This window comes from Dasypus novemcinctus, chromosome 16 (assembly GCF_030445035.2).
Source record: "Dasypus novemcinctus isolate mDasNov1 chromosome 16, mDasNov1.1.hap2, whole genome shotgun sequence".
NCBI lineage: Eukaryota > Metazoa > Chordata > Mammalia > Cingulata > Dasypodidae > Dasypus > Dasypus novemcinctus.
The window spans coordinates 27,596,955-27,618,232 of NC_080688.1; the positions used below are offsets into that span (position 1 = coordinate 27,596,955).

The 21,278-nt window shown below is 39.2% G+C and overlaps 1 long non-coding RNA gene across 1 annotated transcript; it reads left to right on the plus strand.

Moving 5' to 3' along the window:
* The first annotated feature begins 13,377 nt into the window (after positions 1-13,377).
* On the plus strand, positions 13,378-20,427 carry LOC139436654 (uncharacterized). Its single transcript, XR_011645934.1, has 3 exons — positions 13,378-14,031; positions 17,376-17,486; positions 18,120-20,427. It is a non-coding gene; the product is annotated as an uncharacterized lncRNA (long non-coding RNA).
* The last annotated feature ends 851 nt before the right edge of the window (positions 20,428-21,278 follow it).

The following is a 21,278-nucleotide window of genomic DNA, read 5'->3' on the forward strand; positions in this document are numbered from 1 at the left end:
CAGGAGCAACTTGACTCCAACTTTGACTCAATTTAATGCTTATAAAATGCACAAAGGGGTATTCCCAGGCATTCAATTTAAGTAGAAATGTCCGAAAGACCTAAGATTATGAAGTGGACCCAAGGACAGACACTTTTCCAAAATTATATTCTAATAGTGGAGAAGTAATTTGTAACTGTCTTTATGTTTTAAAAAAAAAAAAAAAAAAAAAGCTACATTAAGCAAAAAAAGCCTTAAATAACTAATGGTCCAGAGGTTGGCCTCATTCTGGGTGGCGCTGGGCCTGAGGCTGTGTGACTGGGACCCTCTCTGCTGCCCTGCCCAATGTTCTGCCTGCCCCATCATCAAGCAGGAGCTCTCCTCTTGGTGGCATGATGTCTTCAGGCTCACATGCTCACAGCCCAAGTCCAGAAGAGACAATATTTCCTTCCGTTCATTCTGCCCAGCTGTAGGAGGATGAATGATGGCCACTCAAAGATTACAAATGCCTAATCCCAGGGAGCAGCAAATACTGCCCTTTAAGGAATAAAATGTCTTGCCAATGGAATTAACTCCAGGGTCTTGACATGGAGACAGTATTCTGGATTTTCCGGGTGGACCTTAAATGCAATCGCAAGCGTCCTTGCAGGAGAGAGGCAGAGGGAGGTAGAATAGGAGGAGGGGCTGTGACTACCTCCGCAAAAGTTGAAGCCATGCAGCCACAAGCCAAGGAATGCCGAGTCCACCGGAAGCCAGAGGAGGAAAGAATGTATTCTGCCCTAGAGCCTCCCAGAGGGACTCCTGCCCACACCTTGACTTCCACCCAGTGATTTGGACTTGGGACTTCTGACCACTAGAACTGTGAGAGAATACAAGTCTGTTATTTAAGGCTCCCAAGTTTGTGGTCACTGGTTAGGAAACCAGGAAATGCGGTTCTCTCTGATTGAACCAACTTGAGTCACACGCTGGCTCTGAACCCAATCAGCCTGGGGACGTCAGGCGTGGGTTCTCTGCTTCCTCCCTGGAGCATGGACACAGATTTCCTGAAGCAAATGGACTCAAAGAAAAGGAAGGACCTTTCCCCCAAAGGGAACCATAACTGGAAATAGATACTGGTATGGATAAGGTGCCAAAATCCAGCTCATTCCAATCTATGTTTGAAAGAAGAAAACAGAGGGAGGTGCAGAATGAGCTCTAATATGCCAAAAATATTATAATACTATTGCACTCTAACTTTTTGTTGTTGCTATGGCTGATTTTGTTAAGTAGCAAATTGCCAGGGATAGGCTGGGCTGACCAATTGCTAGAAGAATTGTTTTTATTGCTGCTCACTGGACTCTCTCCCGCTCTGACTTGTGTCTTTTTGGAAAATTCTAAGATTGCACATCTTACTGCAAGTACAAATGCACTACGATATTAAGATAGGACAATAGTTTATATTTATTTTCTGATCTTCTATCTGATTGTATCTGAAAATTGTATTAACAATTCTTGCTTCAGTAAATGTTTATGCCAGTGTCTATTGTGTGAAGTCCAAAAATAATTTCCACACCTCTTTCTTAGATTATACATAGTGGACTATGAAGACCGTGTTCAAGGAAGGCTCATAAGCGCTTGACCTTGGGCAAGTTACTTACACTTTCCAAATACAAGTTTCTGTCTATGTAAAATGATGATAAGTAATTTCACAGGATTCGTTTTAAGAATTATCTAATTATATATATATATAAAGCATCTAGCAGGCTGCACAGAAGATAGTTCTAAGATCTTACTGATGCTGTATTATGAACCCATAATGCAATAAACACAGTTGAGATCATCATCCCTTAAATTCGGTCTCTTACTCACATTGTCGCTCTCCCAAATATTCATTTTAGCTTCAAAAGAACTTCTCCTTTCCATTTGGCTTAGCATTTTAATTCCCAGAAGAGGTTGATTTCAAGTGCACTTTGGATATTTTACCATATTCTCCCCTTTTTTGAAACTTTGTAAAATTTAAAATAGGATAATTTTCAGTGCTGAACCATGCAGAGCAATACCTGTTTATTTTTTCCAAAACTCTCTTTCTGATGCTAATACAATTTCTTTGACTGGACCAAATATCATACCCATTCCTAACCTTGGATGACTCGTTTGCCTTTGTTGTGAAACTGTCAGATTGTTTTTCTGAATGTTTAAGTTAATTGCATCTGTTAGATTCCCCTTAGTCTTGTCATTATTTACTCTCTCAAAAAAAACTGTAGTGCATTAGTCAGGCATAATTTCCCTTTATGGACACTTTGCTGGAGGGAAGAGGAGAGCAAGCCCAGGGAAGAGAGGAAGTCCCCAATTAGGGGGCCCCATTAGCCTCCGAGTTCCTGTGGTTTAACAGCCTTGTGACCAAGCCTGTGTCAGCCAGTGTCAGACCACTCAGCGATTCCACAGCAGCTCTGAGTGCCCTGGGACATTTGAGAGATCTATGGCCTGGTTGGGCAGGTTTTAGGTTCCTATGACTCCATCTTTGCCCAGAAATGCATTTGCCTGCCTTTGTTCTGTAGTGAGTATCTGCTCATATTCTCGGTAGTTGTCATTCTAAAACACTACAAACTACATTGAATATACTTCAGTTTTACTGGGTTTCAAGGACTTAGTGAGACAAAGAGATGAAATACTGAAGAAATGATTGTTATAGGCCTAATTTAAATGTTTGCTAAAATTTAAATACCATTGGTTCACTACTAAATGAGTAATTAAGTAGCACATGTTCTTACCTGTTCTACCTCAATATCAAAGGTCCTGGAAATAGGCATGTCAAAACCCCAAATTGTAAAAGTGGTGGGATTAGGAGTTATTTCCAATTCCATCTTTGGGTCTAGGGCATGGTTCCTAAAATGTCTACATTTAACATATGCCATTTTCATGATATGAAATGTTTTGATTGGCATTTTAAAAAAGAAAGGACTATGGAAACAATCATGACTAGAGTTGATGGTAATACATTACAGTGAGTACTGATTTATAAATGTAACTGTGGTTGAAAGGGGTAGTCTGTGGGTGTAATATTTCAATGGAAAATAAGCTAGAGAATAATGTAGGGACTGTAGAACATAGTGGTTTTGGTGGTGAATGAAAATTGTGTTTAATAGTATAAGAATAAGAATGTTCTTCTTTTACAAAGTACTAAATATACAGGAATACAAGGGAAAATTACAACTAATGAAACTTATGGATTATAGTTAACAGCAATATTGTAGTATTTTCACAACTAAGGCAAAGAAGATGTTATATCAGTTCTAAAGGAAAACAATAAGGAGTAAGAAGGGGTGTGGGAGTTTTCCTTTTGGAGTAATGAAAACGTTGTAAAATTGACTAAGGTGATGACAGCACAAATCTTAGATGAATATGAGAGCCACTGAGTGTACACTTTGAATGGATTGTACAAAGCATGGAACTGAATAGCACGGTGAATTCTGTGGTGGAAAGTAGACTGTGGTTAACAGAACAAATATGAAGCATTCTTTCATGAACTATAACAACTATACAATACTAACAGGGTATCATTAACCGGGTGGATTGGGGGAAAAATACAGCGAATGTAAGATATTGGCTGTAGTTAGCAGTAATATTTTGACGATGCGCTTTCATAGTTTGTAGTAAATGTTTCACAACAATGCAAGATGGTGGTGGTGGGGCAATGTATGAGGGCCCTGTATGAAGAGATACATGTTTGTTTTGTAAGTTCATAGCTTATACTACACACTTATTGTTTATGGATGTTCATGTATGAATGATAAATTTCAATTTTAAGAAGATAAAGAAGAAAAAGTCCTTTCTACTTAAAAAAAAAAGAAAAAGACTATGGAAACAATCATGACTGCACATCATAGTGTTATTTTTTTATAGATTAAAGTTGGAAATATGCACAGAAATTTTTAAATTAAAGTTTCATACCCATACAGTAAAACATACTTAACCCTTACTTAACAAGCCTTCACATTCATTTAGTGGCAGAACACAATCTTAAAAATTGACACCCTTTTTCCAATGATTTCTATTTCCCATTGTAGGGCCAATAAAATATCCTTTTCATCCAAGAAAGAATGACGTTAATTAAAATGTATTCATCAAAAACAATGAATGTACCACAATAATGAAAGAAGTTGTGGATGTAGGAAAAGTCTGGGAGTGGGAAATATGGGAATCTCCTATGTTTTTTAATGTAACATTTTATGTGATCTATGTACCTTTTAAAAATAAATTTAAAATATTTTAAAAAACAACACCAATTCACACATTCAGTTGACTGTTCTGAGAGGCTGATATTACTGCTAATGACCAATGTGAGACTAAGATGAAAGGAGACTTTAAATGGTGGGAAATTAATTTCGTGGGGTGTGTGTGTGGGGGGGTAGAGACATTCAGAATATAGGTGAGAGTGTTTGAAGTTCATAGATAAATGTGATTGTAAGAGGGTAGAACATTCATAAGAATTTCACCTCAGAGGTTAGAAAATAAAAATATGTTTTAAAAAAAATGGCAAAACTCTTAGGATAAAAAGTAATTGTGTAGGAAGAAAGAATGGAAAAGGAAATTTAAATCCTCATTTATCATTGTGTTTAACTGATGTCAGCATTATACCATCACTACTACCCATTACCAACACTTGTTCATCACCCATAAAGTAACAAACTCCCTATTTTCCTTCCCTTTGGCTCCCATTAACCTCTAATCTACTTTCTGTCTCTATGAATTTGTATAATCTAATTCAATGGAATAATACAATATTTTTCCTTTTGTGTCTGGATTATTTTGCTTAGAATAATGTTTTCAAAGTTGATCCCTATTGCATCACAGATCAGAAATATTCCTGGATAATATTTCATTGCCTGTACATATCATATTTTATTTATCCCTTCATCTGTTGATGAATTCCACAGCAATGGAACTTAAACTGTATGTTAGAAAAATACAAAAGAAGGTGATAATGGAGGAACAGAAAAATAAAGACATAATCCTGCAAATTGCAAAATGTAAAACTAAATCTTACCTTTTCAATAATGTCAGTAAATGGAAATAGACTGAACACTAATTACAAGGCAGAGATTGTCAAAATGGATAAAAAATCATGATCCAACTCAAAGCCATCTATGAGAGAGACACGTTAAATTCTAAGACACAAATATACTGAATGTAAAAGGATGGAAAAAATATACCAGACAATAAGCAGCTAAAAGATAGCTGTAATATCTTTACTAATAGCAAAGTACACTTTAAGACAAAAATTTTTGCTTGAGACAAAGATGAACATTTGTAAAAATAGAAGGTTGGTTTCTTAGGAAAATATAACAATTATAAACAAATGTGCACCAAACAATAGAGATTCAAAAAACATGAAGAAGAACTTCACAACTGACGGGAGAAATAAACAATTCACCAATAATATGGGAGACTTCAATACCCCATCTTCAAAAATGGATAAAATGCCTAGGCAGAAGAATAACAAAGATATAAGAGACTTAAACAATAGTATAAGCCAATTAAACCTATAGACATTCCACCCAACTATAGTAGAGTGAGTATACATTCTTTTCAAGTGCACATGGCATATTCTCCTAGATAAACTATAGGTTATACCATTAAAAAAAAACCTCAATAAATTTAAAAGGATAAAAATCATATGCATTGCTTTCCAATCTCAGAAAAATTTTATCCAAAATAATAATGGAAGGAAGCCTGGGAAATCACACACACCTAAATAACCAATGAGTCAAAGAAGAAATCACATGGGAAACTAGAAAATATTTTGAGATGATGAAAATGAAAATGCAATATACCATAACTTGTGACACATAACTAAAACAGTGCTTAAAGGGAAATTTAAGACTGTAAATGACTGTATTTTAAAAAGAAGGAAGATAGCAAATCAATAACCTACCATTTCATCTTAAGAAACTAGAAAATAAAGAGAAAAATAATCACCAAGTAAGTAGAAGCAAAGAAGTCATGAAGATTAGAGCAGAAATGAATGAAAGCAAGAACAGAAAAGCAACCAGGGGAAGCAGATTTAACTCAATGGATAGAGCATCTGCTTACCATATGGGAGGTCCAGGGTTCAAATTCAGAGTCTCCTGACCTGTGTGGTGAGCTGACCCACGCGCAGTGTTGGTGCATACAAGGAGTGCCGTGCCATGCAGAGGTGTTTCCCACATAGGGGAGTTCCACGTGCAAGGAGTGCTCCCCTGCAAGGAGCTGCCCCATGCGAAAAAAGCGCAGCCTGCCCAGGAGTGGCACCACACACCCAGAGAGCAGACGCAGCAAGATGACACAACGAAAAGAGACACAGATTCCCGGTGCCACTGACAAGAATGCAAGTAGATATCGAAGAACACGCAAAAAATGAACACAGAGAAGAGACAACAGGGGAGGAAGGTTAGGGGAGAGAAATAAATAATAAATAAATAACTCTTAAAAAAAAAGAAAAGCTACCAGAAATTCAACAAGAGTAAAATTGGCCCCTTGAAAATAAATAGAATAAAAGAATAGAGATAAAAAGAATTATAAGGGAATATTTTGAACAAGTGTATACCAAAGGGACCATGGAGTGAGTGGCAATGGATGATTCAGTGGGAATATGTGGACAGATAATTAATGGTCAGAGGGACTCCTCCAGTAACCACATAGTCATACAACTTAACACAGTGTAACACTGAGGAAGTTGATTGTAAGTGGGAGAGAGCTCAAGAGTAATTGAGGTGGTATTACCTGTTGCTCAGGGTAGACACTTATAATAATATATTAAGCTAAGTAAGAGAGAATAAATAATTATAATGACATTCATGTCTACTCCATTTTTTTACCAAATGGAAATTATAGAAAATCACAAAGAATAAAATTAACATCACTCATAATGGTAGCTTCTGGACAGTTAGTCACTATCACTTTTATGGGAAATCTTCCAAGCTTTTACTATTCATATATTGTGTGTGGAAATCTCAGATATGCAAGAAATGTCATTTCAATTTCCATAATTCAACCTAACTTTAATTTCTAACTTGAAATCCAGTGACAGCAAAATCTAATCTCAATCGATTCATGATATTCCCCTGGAGAAGGGTTCCAGGGAGCTTACATGGATTTGCCCTCCTTTCTCAGTTGCTCATCCAGGCAGTGTCCTGCCCACCTTTTCTCTCCAGGGCTGGCCCTACCTTGGGGACACAGTTTTCCTATGAGGCTGATATCCAAACCAGTCTATTTTTATCATAAGATAGTCTTTCAATGTATGGCAGAACTATAATTTATTTAACCATTCCCTTGTTTTCACAGATTCAGATTTCTTTAATCCTTTACTATCATATGTTATGTTCTCTTGAATATCTTTGTAATGAAAGCTTTATCCATCTACATTATTATTTCTTTCAAGGGAAGGGAAATTTGTGTGTCAAAGAATATGCTATGTATTTTAAGGTTTTTCTGTATATTGCTAAATCATCCTCCTGAAATATAACAATTTACCTCTCAGAAGCAGTGCATGAGAATTCTCACTTCCCCACACTGTGCAAGTTTTAGCAATAAATTAGTTCCACAGCTCATACCCTTGCTACATAGTTTTCTGCAATTTCTATACACTGTTCAGGTTTGCATCATTTTTAAAAATGTCGTTGGAGAATTTGTACTATAACCAGTGGAGATCCACTAATTCAGGTATGGGTTGGAAATGTTTTTATTTTAAAAAGTCTAAAAAAGGAGCTATTCATGAAACATGTGACTAAGAGATGACTTCTTGACAGTGAGAAGGATTTAATATACCATTGCTAGCTATGAGACATAGTGATCCAGAAGCAAGGACTGGAGAGGCGCCTCTCGGAGATCAGGGTGTCCCAAAGCTGACATCCAGGAAGGCAAAAAGGACTTGAGTCCTACAACTGCAAAGACCTGCCTTCTGTTAACAACCTAAGGAGTTTAGAAGCAGATTCTTTCCAGAGTCTCCAGACAATTGTCCAGCCAGCTGACACCTTGTGAGACTTAAAGCAGATCCAACCTGACCTGATGTAGATCATGTAAGGTAATAAATACACTAGTGTTGTTTTAAACTGCTAAATTTGTGTTAATTTGTTGCCATGGTGACAGAAAACGAATACACTGCTGAATAAATAAAATGAATGAATGAAAAAGAATGAGTGAAAGAATGAATGAAATGTGGCTTAAGAGTGGAAATTGTGATATGCTTTTCAAAAGAGTCATGGATTCTTAGATCTGTTTCAAACTTTCCTTTCACTTTGCTGATCCATGTCAAAGTGTTGTCCCACCTGTGATTTCCAAGGGGAGACAATTACATGATGAAACCACCATCTCTGCCCTGTTGTGATAATATTGATTGTCAGTTTTAGTGGGTGGTAACATTTTTGTGCTTGTGATTCCCCATGATTATCGCTTGAAGAATGTGATCATTTCCCCTCCAGCTCTATTACTGTTCCTTCTCAGGAAATTCAGAAATAGCACCTGCATACATTCATTCATTTTTTATTCAACAGATATTTACTAAACTTCTTTTCTGGGAATAGTTTTCTGCTAATCTCTAAAGCTATTACTAAATAATTACAACTTAAAACTGATTTATATTCTAGAAGTTAATTACTCAGTACACATTTTCACATAGAAACAATATTAAAAACTTAAAATCTACCCCTAAGCCAGCTCACACAACCCACTTAATACAAAATTTACTTGAACTAGTCCTAAAAGAATTTAACTGTATTTAAAAACTATTACACTTTTTCCCTATGAGAAAATAGATTCATTTCCCCAACTTATACTGTTAGAAGTTCAACATCCTGCCTAGAACTAACTCTTTCATCAGTGACACTAGGGAGCAAAGATTACGTTGACTAATGGAGAATATAGTCTCTATATTTTAAAAAATCTTTTAATATAGGCTTAAACCATCTTGTTTTGTTTTGTTTTAGTTCTCTATATCAGGAAGACAATTTATCCTTATATTGGATATTTTTCTTACAGAAGAATGGCCTGCAAATGAATCAGTATGTTTAGAAAGTTGCAAAGATGGACTAAAGAGCAATTTGTTAAATGAATGTCTCAGGTATTATAAATTAAGATTTTTTTTAGGAGGTACCAGGAATTGAACCCAGGACTTTGTACATGGGAAGCAGGCACTCAACCACTGAGCTACATCTGCTCCCCAATGAGAGTTGTTTTTTCGTTTGTTTGTTTGTTTTTAGGAGGTACTGGGGATTGAACCCAGGACCTGGTACGTGGGAAGCAGGTGCCCAACCACTTTAGCTACATCTGTGCCCCTAAATTAAGATTTATATAAAGGAAAGACACAGAAAGAATATTTTAGATATGGGGAAGGTGGTTAAAGATGATGAAAAGCAAAAGGCATAGAAGCTGGCTTTCCAGAAACAGAGGATTCATATTGAAAATGGCAGAAGGTGGAATGTTAAAAAGTAGTTGGGGAGCAGATGGTGAAGGGCCTTTCATGATGCCTCAGGGATGAAGAGTTTGGACTTCCTCCTGAAAGCAACAGGAAGCCATCTCCTGCATTGTTAAAGTAGGCATCTAGGAAGATTAATTTGGCAGTGGTATGTGAGATGGATGCAGGGAGCTTATTAAAAAGATATTTTGGTAATGTGAGGGTCACAGGTACAAATTGTAAAGGCGCTCCTTAGGTATGCAACAATCACATCAACAGAATACATAATTGTCCTCATTTTCTAGAATTCATCTTAATTTTTGGTGCTGAGGTTCCATTCTGCTTGCTTCAGAAAATTTACTCCAGTCCCTTCCAGATAAAATAAGTCCGACGGTGTGTTTTGAACTCCATCAATGCAGAAGTAGGTGGAGAGGGTGGAAAGATGAAAGAGGGATATAGTATTTTCCCCTTCTCTGCAGTATTCTGGTTCCTGTTTCCAATGTTACTCATCTCATCTGCCCGCCGTGTTGGCAGGGGATAACGGTTCCTCAGACAAAGCCTGGAAGGCTTTTGGGAGCAGACTGTCCACAGAGAACCTTCCTTATGGAAGTTTCTTCATCCCGGCTGTGAGACCCCTTGTAGGCTCCTCTCTTAGAAAACTCTGGTCCTCAGTCATGGGGTTGTGGGGGCTTTCAGATAGCACCCACACCACTCCAGCCCCTGGGAAACAAGGAGTATTGTCATCTCCAGCTGTCACCAGAATGCGGGTCACACCGCCGGTCTCACTGTATCCACCACCATACCAGGGTGGTGGAGGAGGCGAGAGGGGATTTCTCTCAGCCCCATTCTGTCAGAAGAACTTTCTACTCATGGATTCCCAAACTTAAATAAGGGACTCTATTATGTCCTCTCTCAGGACTCATCCTGCGGGGGCGAAAGGTTGGGCCTGAGCTCCCACCCTCCTGTTTAACTCCATTTCTTTGTATCTGCCTTCCACCTCCCCTCATGTCCCCCTTTCCCAGCTTGGAGAGTCTTCTTTTCTATTTTAAGTGGGGCGTCATGAAAGCAGATTCAGATCTTTCAGTATGAACTCAAGCCCAGGGGGTTTTGATGTAAGAACTGGGCATTTGCTACCTTTTGTTTTCTGCTGGTGCTGCGAGGAGATTTCTCTGTGACCATGAGCTTCCCCTGCCGAACTTTCCAGATGGCAGGAGCTGAGGTAACAGAGGAAGGATCTGGGTGACTGTAGGGATACACAAGGGTCATCACCTCAATTAGTAATTTGAAATACCTTGTTGCCACATAATAATGACGAATTTGGTGACTAGACCTAGGTGGAAGAAAGAATAAGAAAGAAAAATCCAATAACGTGATGACAGAGTTAGAAGATGATGGAGATAGAGACTGCAAAAATAAAAGTTCTTCAGATTTTGAGCTTGAGTGGATGGGAAATGAATGCAGTTCAGGGAACTTTTTTAAAAGAGTGGGGAGTCAAATTGGTTGCTGATACCCCATGTCTTGATGTGCCTGAATCTTGCTGAATGCATTGATTTTATTAGTGATCTAAGATGAGCAGACTTGAGGACCAATTTCCTTGATCCAACTCACTAAGAATGCTGGGAAATGTACTTGCGTACAAGATGACTTGTGGTGGTCGTTTGTGCATGAGCCTTGGTCTAGATCAGAGTTTCTCTTTGCCATCAGTTAGACCAGCAGGTTGATTGGTGAACAGAGAATAAGTACAGATGGGTTCAGCTATAATTAGGGGCTATTCAACTATTGATCAAGGTGACTTACCCATCTTGGTCCTAGGAATATTCCTGCTTAAGAGCAGAAATATTCTAGAGCATTTCCTTCCCTACAGACTGTGAGGACACACTGACAAATTCTACTATACAATTCATTTTCTATATTCTTTATCTGTCATCCCAAACCTCTGTCATTTCCTTATGACAGTTTGCAATTTCTTAAATTACTGCTAATCTTCCACTAGTTACATTTTAAATTGATGACTTCCCTTTTAGGAATGAATACTAGACCCCTTGGTGAGACTTAGAAAGTGCCCTCAAATTGCTAGCAATACATCTGTGAATCATCTCGTGGGTAGCTTATTTCCTGAGATGATTTCTGCAGATGGCTAATCTTACCCATTTTATGTTAATTCCTGTTAGCTGTAACTGCTACACACGACAGTCTCTTACTCTGTTTCCATTTTGGGTTCTGGTTTTTTGGAATCCTTTCACTGTCTTTCCTAAATTTCCATATTTCTGGCATTTGCCAGAATATAGAAAGGAAGGTGATGGGGGGGTACTTCAATTTGGGGGTACATTTTGAATTTGATATATTCCTTCTTGAGCTAATTAGAATGAAGTATGTGAATTGTAGAGGCTTAAGGAGGTCAATGCAGATTGTTCTTTTCTTTCCTTCCCCAGATTTTCCCTTCGTTCCCCAATTAAGAGTTAAGACCCAGGAATTACACAGATAGGGATAAAAATAACATTTATTTCTCTATCCTATGTGATTAGAACTGTGATGGGGGCATAGTAGGTACTCAACAAGTATCTGGTGGATGAACAAATAAAAGCTAGATTGAAGAACATCGTTTCATGTACAACCCAATTTTCTTCCTAATACATCACTCCATAATTAAACTAACCATCCAGTCCCAAGAAGGTTTGGACATCCCCCAAACCTCTTCCATGGAGATGAAAAGTCTTCCCTCTATGTCAGCTTCACCAGGCAGCCTGGTTCCAGGGGCGCGAAGGAGAGCATGTCTAACAAGGTGGGAATTTTATTCTGGGCAAAGCTTCTCAGGGAACAGAAGACCCGGGAATAAGGTCTCTTTTTGACATTCTCCAGCTTTGGGCTCTTTCAAGTCATAGAAACCAACGGTTAGACAGAAGCTGCCTTACTTGTGGAACACAGATATAGGGGTGGAGAGAAGATTTTAAAAAATCAGTCTTATCACTAATAAACGCTGGAGGAGAGGACAGAGCTTAGATGTGTGGCCACAACGGGCTCCCTAATTCTAACTAACTATCCAGAATTAAACTATTCAAGTGCTTGACAATCTTAGATTCCTGCCATTCTCTCTGCTTTCTCCTAGGGAGGAGATCTGCCCAGGAGGATAGACCATTCTGGGGGTGCCTGCAAGGGGCTGATCTGAGCATGCTCAACTCTTCCCTCAAACTTTTCAGGAAGACGTGGCAACTGGCCAAATGGGAAAGAGGAGATGGGGATGAAGGTGGGAGCTGCCAGGAGCTTATTCTCATGGAAGTTCCTTTGGGGGAACATAAGGTCAAGAACGTCAGGGAATGTGGCAAAGGAGACCTAGAAATTGAATCTTGCTGTCACCCCAAGGGCCAATAAGATTTATTTTTATTTATTTATCTCCCTACGCCCCCCCCCCCCCCCCCCCCAGTTTTCTGCTCTCTCTGTCCATTCGCTGTGTGTTCTTCTGTGTCAGCGGCATCGGGAATCTGTGTTTCTTTTTGTTGCATCATCTTGCTGCGTCAGCTCTCTATGTGTGCGGCGCCATTCCTGGGCAGGCTGCACTTTCTTTCGCACTGGGTGGCTGTCCTTATGGGGCGCACTCCTTGGGCGTGGGGCTCCCCTATGCCGGGGACACCCCTGCGTGGCACGGCACTCCTTGCGTGCATCAGCACTGCGCATGGACCAGCTCCACATGGGTCAAGGAGGCCCGGGGTTTGAACCACGGACATCCCATGTGGTAGGTGGACGCCCTATCCATTGGGCCAAGTCCGCTTCCCCCAAGGGGCAATTAAAAAAAAAAAAATAGAGACACTAACGCTATGACAGGTTGAGAGGATGATATAAGTAGCTGAAAATTATTTTACCCTATCAAGTCAGCTTTATCCACATCCACCACATTTACCCAATCAAAGAAATGGACTGCCTTCATACTGTATTACGGGTACCTAACTTATGTATATTTGTTGCTAAGTAGACTTTTTTTGTTTGTTTTACAGAAAGTATTTCTACAGCCACAGACTAAAGAGATTATTATCCTCAAGAGATCACTTTTTCAACCCAGAGCGAATCCGTGGCCTGTGTCAGCCGCTGTCTAGATAAGCAATGCTAAAACATGTCAGGAAAACTGAGAAAGAGCTGGGAGCCAGAGAGCAAACGAAGGAAGCAGCTTGCTCTTTTTACGTTAGAACTCTCGTAAGAATGGTTCCCATCTCGTCTCAGAGTATCAGATACCCGAAATGCTTCCTGGCACATCTTGTCTTCACAAAGTTGTTCAAAATTCTGGCTGAGGCCGACAAAAGCTGTGCTACTGAAGGACACGGTGTGTGGAATCTGCTACGAAGCGGCAGGCCATGAGAAGGCATTTTCACTGCAAGAAGCATTGTATCTTTGGGAAAAAAAAAACTTCTTGTTGCTTCTGTTACCAACACACTGAGGAAAACAGATAACCCAGGCATTTGGATTTGGGTTAACTTCAATTTGCTGTGAATTTTTTTTTTTTTTTTTCTGAACACCTTCAGAGTCTGAAGGATACTTAAGTTGGAATTCAGGAGTAGCTTAAGGTTGGAACTCTAACAAGTCAGCGGTTGAAGAACTGACTTTCCTGGGAAAATGCCAAATGTCCCTGAATCTCTCCAACAATACGTTCTCAGGTATTCAATCAGCTCTCCTGAGGTTTTAGTCCCGTCTTCACAGAAGATTAAATTACATTTGACATTCCAAGACTCTTAAAAAGAATAGGTATATTGCTTAAGAATGAGGTTTAAAAAATATTTTGTGTGCAAGGAAAGTTGTTCCATGAAATATGCTCACACAGACCATCTATAGTTTTATGGAAAAGATTTTTCCAACAGGTGGCCCTTAGCTATAGTTCTTACAGTATTCTATAGAAACATGCCCTATTTTATCTCCTAAACAAAGACCGGTGCTTTATAACTTGAATGCGATGCTGTGGCAATAAGAGTTCTTGCCAGAAACCTACATTAGAAAGAAGCAAGGTGAATTCTCAGCTTTTTGGCTGTTAAATGCAGGTTCTATTCTTTTCCCTGGATGATGCCTCGTGGTTCATTTATCGGGATGGGGAAGAAAGGGACAGCAAAATGAGCTAAGAAAGGCCCCTTTCTGTGGTCCTCCTTCCAGCCTAGAAACGGTGTCCTGCTTCCCCTCCCCTCCCTGGGTCTCTCGGCCTTGGGACCCACTTTTGCCCTTTGAGTCTCTTCAGCAAACGCCCGGAAACTGCAAAGGAGCTGTGCCTGTGGATCCCCCCTGCTGGCTTGCGTTGCCTGAATTTCAGAAATCTCCAAAGGCAAATCTTATGAAGCATCTTTAGTCTCTCAAAACGTACTGGCACATTTTGTACAAGTGTCCTACAGAAAGAGGTTATTTCACCATTAATGGACTTTTTAAGCTGATCTGCAATTCAGCTAAATAAATAAGTGGTGATGGGATGCCGGCTCAGAACACATTACTCTTGACAGGAATAAAATTCGTGTTTGGGAAATTCTGGCATTTAGGAAGGTGGGCTTTGTATTTACGTGGTTGACTAAGCAGAGACCAAGAACCATAAATAAATGGAAGCAATAAATTGAGGACAAGTTTTCAATTGCAGATGATTTTTTTTCCTCTAGGTTTGGATCCGTTCTTTCCTTTTTCATCAGGTGAAAAGTTTTTAGTTGATGTGACTATCACATTTAAAGTGTCTGCGTGCTCGGGTCTTGACTTCTTTTGGCAACCTTTGTGGAATCGGGTGATCTTTACCTGTGGGGAGGTGGAGGAGGCAGGCGACTTCTAGTAAAAAGAATGACTTTGAATGACAGCTCTGATACCTTACTTGACTTGTAAATTGTGCTAGTTTAGTTGGTCTGAGTAACAGTTTCTTAATTTCTGATGTGGGGGAAGTAATACACTACAGCAAGTGTTTCCAGAATTAAATCGTTTACTATATGGAAAAGCCTAACAGAATCCAGTAAATATGGAACCTAGCTCTGAACTGAGAGTTTGTTTTTCTATTCTAATGCCAGCTCTGCCACCCCTTTGCACCATGATCTTGTGGTAACCACTTCAACATTTTAAGCTTCAGTTTCCTCATCTGCAAAATGAGGATTTAGAAATGATGTTTATTATGTCAAGTGTTGAAGATTGCGAGAAGTTAGTGGAAAGGAAGGCTAAATGTTAGGTAGCCTTCCCTTCCCCTCTACTTTTCTCTGATGTTTTTTCTTGCCAACAATTGTAACTTTAGTTTTCCATAACCATCAACTGCCTTAAAGACTTTTTTGATCGTATGACTAAATTTCACACCTTTTACTTCTGAGGATTTCTGTATACCAGAGAGACTCCCAGAACACTTCAAGACTTCATAAGGAAAGCTACTTCAGCACCATCTCTGCCTGTGGTACATAACCTTCACAATCCTCCAGGCATTTCTGTGTTCCCCAGCTCCTGAGGGGATTTCTAAATAAATAATGGCTCCGTGTTGCTCCTGGGTCTCCTCGGGAGCCATGCTGCCTGCTTATTTATTCATAAAGACGAATTTTCAAGAACCGTTGTGAGTTCTGGTAAGTTGCCATAAGCTCCTTTTGCCTGGCCTACGACAATCAGACTTTTCCACCGCAAGGCAGTTAGCCTAGGTTCTTGGCCCCACTCGGGATTCCGTGGGCTTTATATCAACATGTTAAGGTGATCCTTTGGTGTTTTACAACTGCTGGTACTGTTTTTCCTACCCTCTGGTTTAATGGTTTCACTTTATGGCCTCTCTCTTCTCCTCATTTCTGTTTTCTGCGTCACCACACGGGCTTACTGCCATGTGATGGAGCCGTAATTCTGAGCGTCAGCACAGGATGTGTGTGGTTATGTCCACAGTGTTCTGTGTGGACGGCTTCTTTGGGTTCCCACCAAGCACATCTATGGGGACAGGAACCCAAACTGGGTTGTGAGAATTTACTTGCTCCCTTCCAGATCTGCAAATTCACCAGATTTTCCATCTGGAAGTGTCCTGAAGACTAACTGAGGTTATGGACTGGTCTGTCTCATTTCCTACTGAGTTACAATTGAATGATCCATTCAGTTGAGGATAAAACATAGAAACTAGAAGATTTTTATTTACCGCTGATGGAGAGACAGTCCCATGAAACATATGCGATTGGGAGAATGGACAAGAAGCAAGGAAGAAAATCCATGGGAGGTCAGAGAAGAGAGAAAGAAAATACTACATTGGCTGAAAAGCCAAAATTTATAAACTTCCAACATTTTATAAAAATTTCCAAAATAAGGCAAAGGAATACCACTGCCAGATCAAAATGCAATCCCTTCTAATAAATATGGCATGATGGCTGATCTCAGTTTATGACATTTATCTTTATGAATTCATTCAGTTCATAAGGGAGAAAGGCTAAAATAGCACTGGCATTATCTTGCTTCTCTTCATGAATGAAGGGAAATGTCAATGTCATAATAAAGATGAGATATCTTTTACAGAGGCACACTCATTTTAAATATTATATTATGTAATTAAAAATTTTTAAACATTTCAAAAATTCAACCTAGTTTCGCAAATGTCCTGAGTAAGAGAAGCACAAGGAAAAAAGACCTTCATTTTCACTGAAAGATACTACAGTTACGGATTTTCAAGCTTATTTCTATTTGGCTTTGGAAAATCAATATCGATCTTTAGTATGAACTTGGGTAGACCTGTTATTTCAGGAATTCACATTAAGTGAACTACTGAGGCCGTGTCGTCAGGTGCCACTCAGAAGAAATTAATAAATTCTCCATATTTTACCTCCTGTTTTCTGATCAACACCATTCCACAGTTTATTCGATATTTGCACAAGTTGCCATCACCCTTCAGTCTTAGACAAAGCACATTTGCCTTTCTAAACTTGCTTGTCTGTCAAGCTCTCAGCTTCCCTGGGGTTAGAAGAGACAAATAAGTGTTTTCAGTTTCAAAAAGACTTTTCTGGTGGTTGGGAGTAACAACCTGGAATATCTTTCCCTCCAGGTTCTGCAGGCTGCATATGTAATCAGGGAAGGTGACAAGTCGATAAAAGAATTCAGAGACTGAACAGAGGGCCACTGGGAGCGTCTGGCTTTTCGTTGCTTCCAACAACTGGTAACATTTGCTAAACTGCTCTTATATGTGCACTCAAATCTGCCTTTCTGATTGTGTTCCCATTTCTGCATATAATATAAATAGCCAATGCCATCTAGGGTTATAGATCCTCCTCCTAACAATGAGTAGATGGATAAAGAAGTAGATGGATAAAGACAGGGCAACCTGCCTAGGATGGCAGACTCCTTCGCCATGGGGATGGCTTTCTGGAGGCAATCTTGCCGTAGAACTGTTCCGACTTCAGCTAGCTGAATCTCTCTCTGCTTGCTAATGATGGAAATCAAAGACATTTCCCATTTGTGTGAGACACACTCAGAATGGATGCATAGATCCAAAGTCACTGCATCAAGGCTACATTCTAGGATTCTAGGGAAAGCGAAGTATTGTCGTGCTATCCAAACACTAAGAACAACATTATTAAGTGAAAATTTCTTCCCGGTGCTATCTTACCCTATGTTTCCAGCCTATTTCTCCCAAGCATATGTTTTTCATCTGCATCAGAAGTTCTCTCATTAAGGTAATCGTGTCCAGAGCTCACTCCAGCTGGTACTGAAGAGCAGCCATCCTGACTAACTGCATGGGTGAGGTTTCACTCAGGCAGAAAGATGATTTCTTGCTTTTTTTTTTTCATAGCTTTTGTGACTGAAGGAGGGAAACTGATATACAGCTTATGTTCCTGGTGATTTGAAATTGAAGGACCTAACACAGGCAGAAGCTGCGGATGGGAAAGGAGACAAAGGATCTTTAAAGAATGAGTATCAAAGGACAACATCCATGTGAAATTGAGAATGAAGAAGAAAGGGGAGAAGTGGGAAGAAGGGTCTGTAAAGGAGAGAGGAGCCACCTCCCTCTAATAGGGGAGGACCAAACCGTGGGGAAAGGGGGGGGAGGCTAGATATTGATATAGGTACATTGAGGACAGAGCAAACCAGGTAAAGGTTTAGAGTAACAGGACATTGTTTTATTCTTTTTTTTTTTTAGCCCATTGAACAAATGGGTCATTGAATTAGAGATGCAAAAATAAAAACACACCATAGATCAGATTGTAATAAGAAAGAAACTGAATGTGTAAAAAAACTAAGACTGGATCTACCAGGCAAAGGGGGAAAATATTTAATATTGTAATAGTCTAGCTAGCTCAGTGAGACCAGGCATGAATCAGTGTTGCCTAACTTTGTCACTTTCAGAACTTATCCATGTGAAGTCAAGATGGTAAATGTTTGCCTCATAACAAATGTAGGGAAGTGATTTACCACTTTCAGTTCCTGAGAACAGATGGCCGTATATCACCCACAGCAGGCATCATGAGGAGATAAAGTTAGAGGTACCCACACAGCTCCGTTAGAGGAACATACGGGCACCCTATTTCAAAATACCAGCTTACTAGAAGTCATTCCACTCTTCAAGCTTTACTACTCTGGTTCATGAAGTATTTCCCTTTGCTGTTAGCAGGAATTGATTAACAGACTATCAGGATAAAGTACGAGGTAGCAGGGAAAGGGGAGGGAGAAGGGGGAGTGGGGGAGAACCCACTTAGAAAATAGAAAAGTATAGGGACTTCCCTAGGATTCAGCAGGGATTTTTTGTTGGTTGGTTTGTTTGCTTTTTGTTTTTGTTTTTTGGGTTTGTTGTTATTTTTAGGAGGCACCAGGGATTGAACCCAGAACCTTGTGCAAAGGAAGGATATACTCAACCACTGAGCTCACCCTCTCCCCTAGGAGGGGTTTTAAGGGTTAAACATTTTCCTTCCATTATTGTCCTGAATTGATCATTGTCACTATCATTTTCATAAAGAATATTTTATAGGAAAACTTGGAAAGTTAATGTTCAAGAGTCTCACCCAGGACTACTTTGTCACTCATGGGTTCACCTGGCAATATCAGGACACATTTTCGGCTGTCAGATTGGGAGGCACTGCTCCTGGGTTCTGGTGGTTAGGGTCCAGGGATGTTGCTAAATGTCCTGTAATACACAGGAGAGCTGCCCACAAAGAAGAGTTAGCCATCCTAAAATGCCAAGGTGCCAAGGATGGGACACCCTGATCTACTGACACGGTCATGTAAATGAAAGATAGTTTGTTCCAGGCAAATTCATTTGTTCTTCCACTCACTCATCAATAAACCTTTTAGGGAGTACTGACTACATTCAAGGCAAAGTAGTAAGTTCTGGGATGCAAACATGAGAAACACACACTCCTTGCCTTCAAGAATTTGCAATTTTCAACAAGAATGAGATGGTACATGATATAAACATTCAGAATAAAGAAAGGTGATTTCCAGGTGTGTGAGAAAGCTTTAAGAAATGGCAGTGTTCACAAATTCTGTATTTCAGGCTAAATTGACTACCAAAATGAGGTGAACTTTAAGACATTCCCAGATAAACAAAAGCTGAGGGATTTCACGTCTAAGAAACTTGCCCTACAAAACATGCTAAAGAGAATTCTTCAGGTTGCAAAGAAAGGGATACAGATAGTAGCTTGGAGCAGTATGACAAAATAAAGATCTTCAGTAAAGATAACCATATGGGTAAAAGTAAAGGCCAGTATGGTTGTACATACAGTATCTAATTTTACTTTTCATTTTTTACAAGGTTAAGAATACAATTGCATAAGAAATAATCACATTTCTATGTTACTGGCCACACAAAATATAAAGAGGTCATGTGTGACTAGAAAATACATTAAGAGTGGGTAGGAACAAATATTGTGCATTCTACTGATAAGTTTGTATCATTTTAAACTAGTTTGTTATAGATAGATGTTAAATATCTACCCTGGCTCTCAGTAACCTCAAAGAAAATATCTAAAATATTTACAGAAAAGGAAATGAGAAGAGGATCACTCTGTTTCACTATAAAAGCTTAACTATACACAAAAGAAGTCTGCAGTGCAGGAAATGAGAGACAAAAAAGGTATAAAACATACAAGAAAGAAAAAACAAAATGACTTCAGTAGTCCTGCCTTATTAGTAGTTGCTATGAATGTAAATGGATTAAATTTTTCAATGACAAACACACAGATTGTCAAAATAGATTTTTTAAAAAGCTGATCTCAACTATACGTTACTTGTGGGAGGCTCACCTTAGACCAAAATACAAAAACAAATAGGTTGAAGGTAGTTAAAATGGGGAATTTTGAATTGCACGTATTTTACTACCAAAAAAAGTTAAAAAAAAAAAAAAAAGGCAAGAAATAGCAGTATTTAAATGGGCAAGAGCTGTTCTATCTGCCAAATAAAGGAAAATCCTGTAAGGCAGGACCAGGAGAGAAGAAAGGGAGGTGCACTTATGCAGAGCAGAAGCCAACCCACTGGACAGAATCAAAGCAAATTTGAGGGGAAAGAGTGAAAGAGAATGCTGGAAAGGCAATTTGGGCCAGATTGAATGAGGCTTTGAAAGCCAGACTAAGAAGGTTCTGTTGCTGTTTGCTTGTCTATCTGTTTGTTTTTATTATATCTTATAAAAAAGAGAAACCATGTAAGGTTTTTGAGCAGGAAATGACACCATCAGATACCTGATGTTGGGACATTTTCCTAGCAGAAATGTGTGAGTGGCATCCTTTGAGATGCTCCAGGCCCTACTCTCCCTGCACCAGTCACAAAGTACCAGAAAAACAAGAGCACACAGTGTTCCCAGGATTGGGTGTAATATTCTCCTTAACCCATTCTGCAAACCTGTTTCTACCTTTCCAAGATATTGATCTTGCTACTTCATCTCTTGTTTCTTTTCTCTCCTTGCACTTATGATTTCATCTTTATTATTGTTTTCTATCTATATCCCTTTCCTTTCAGCCTA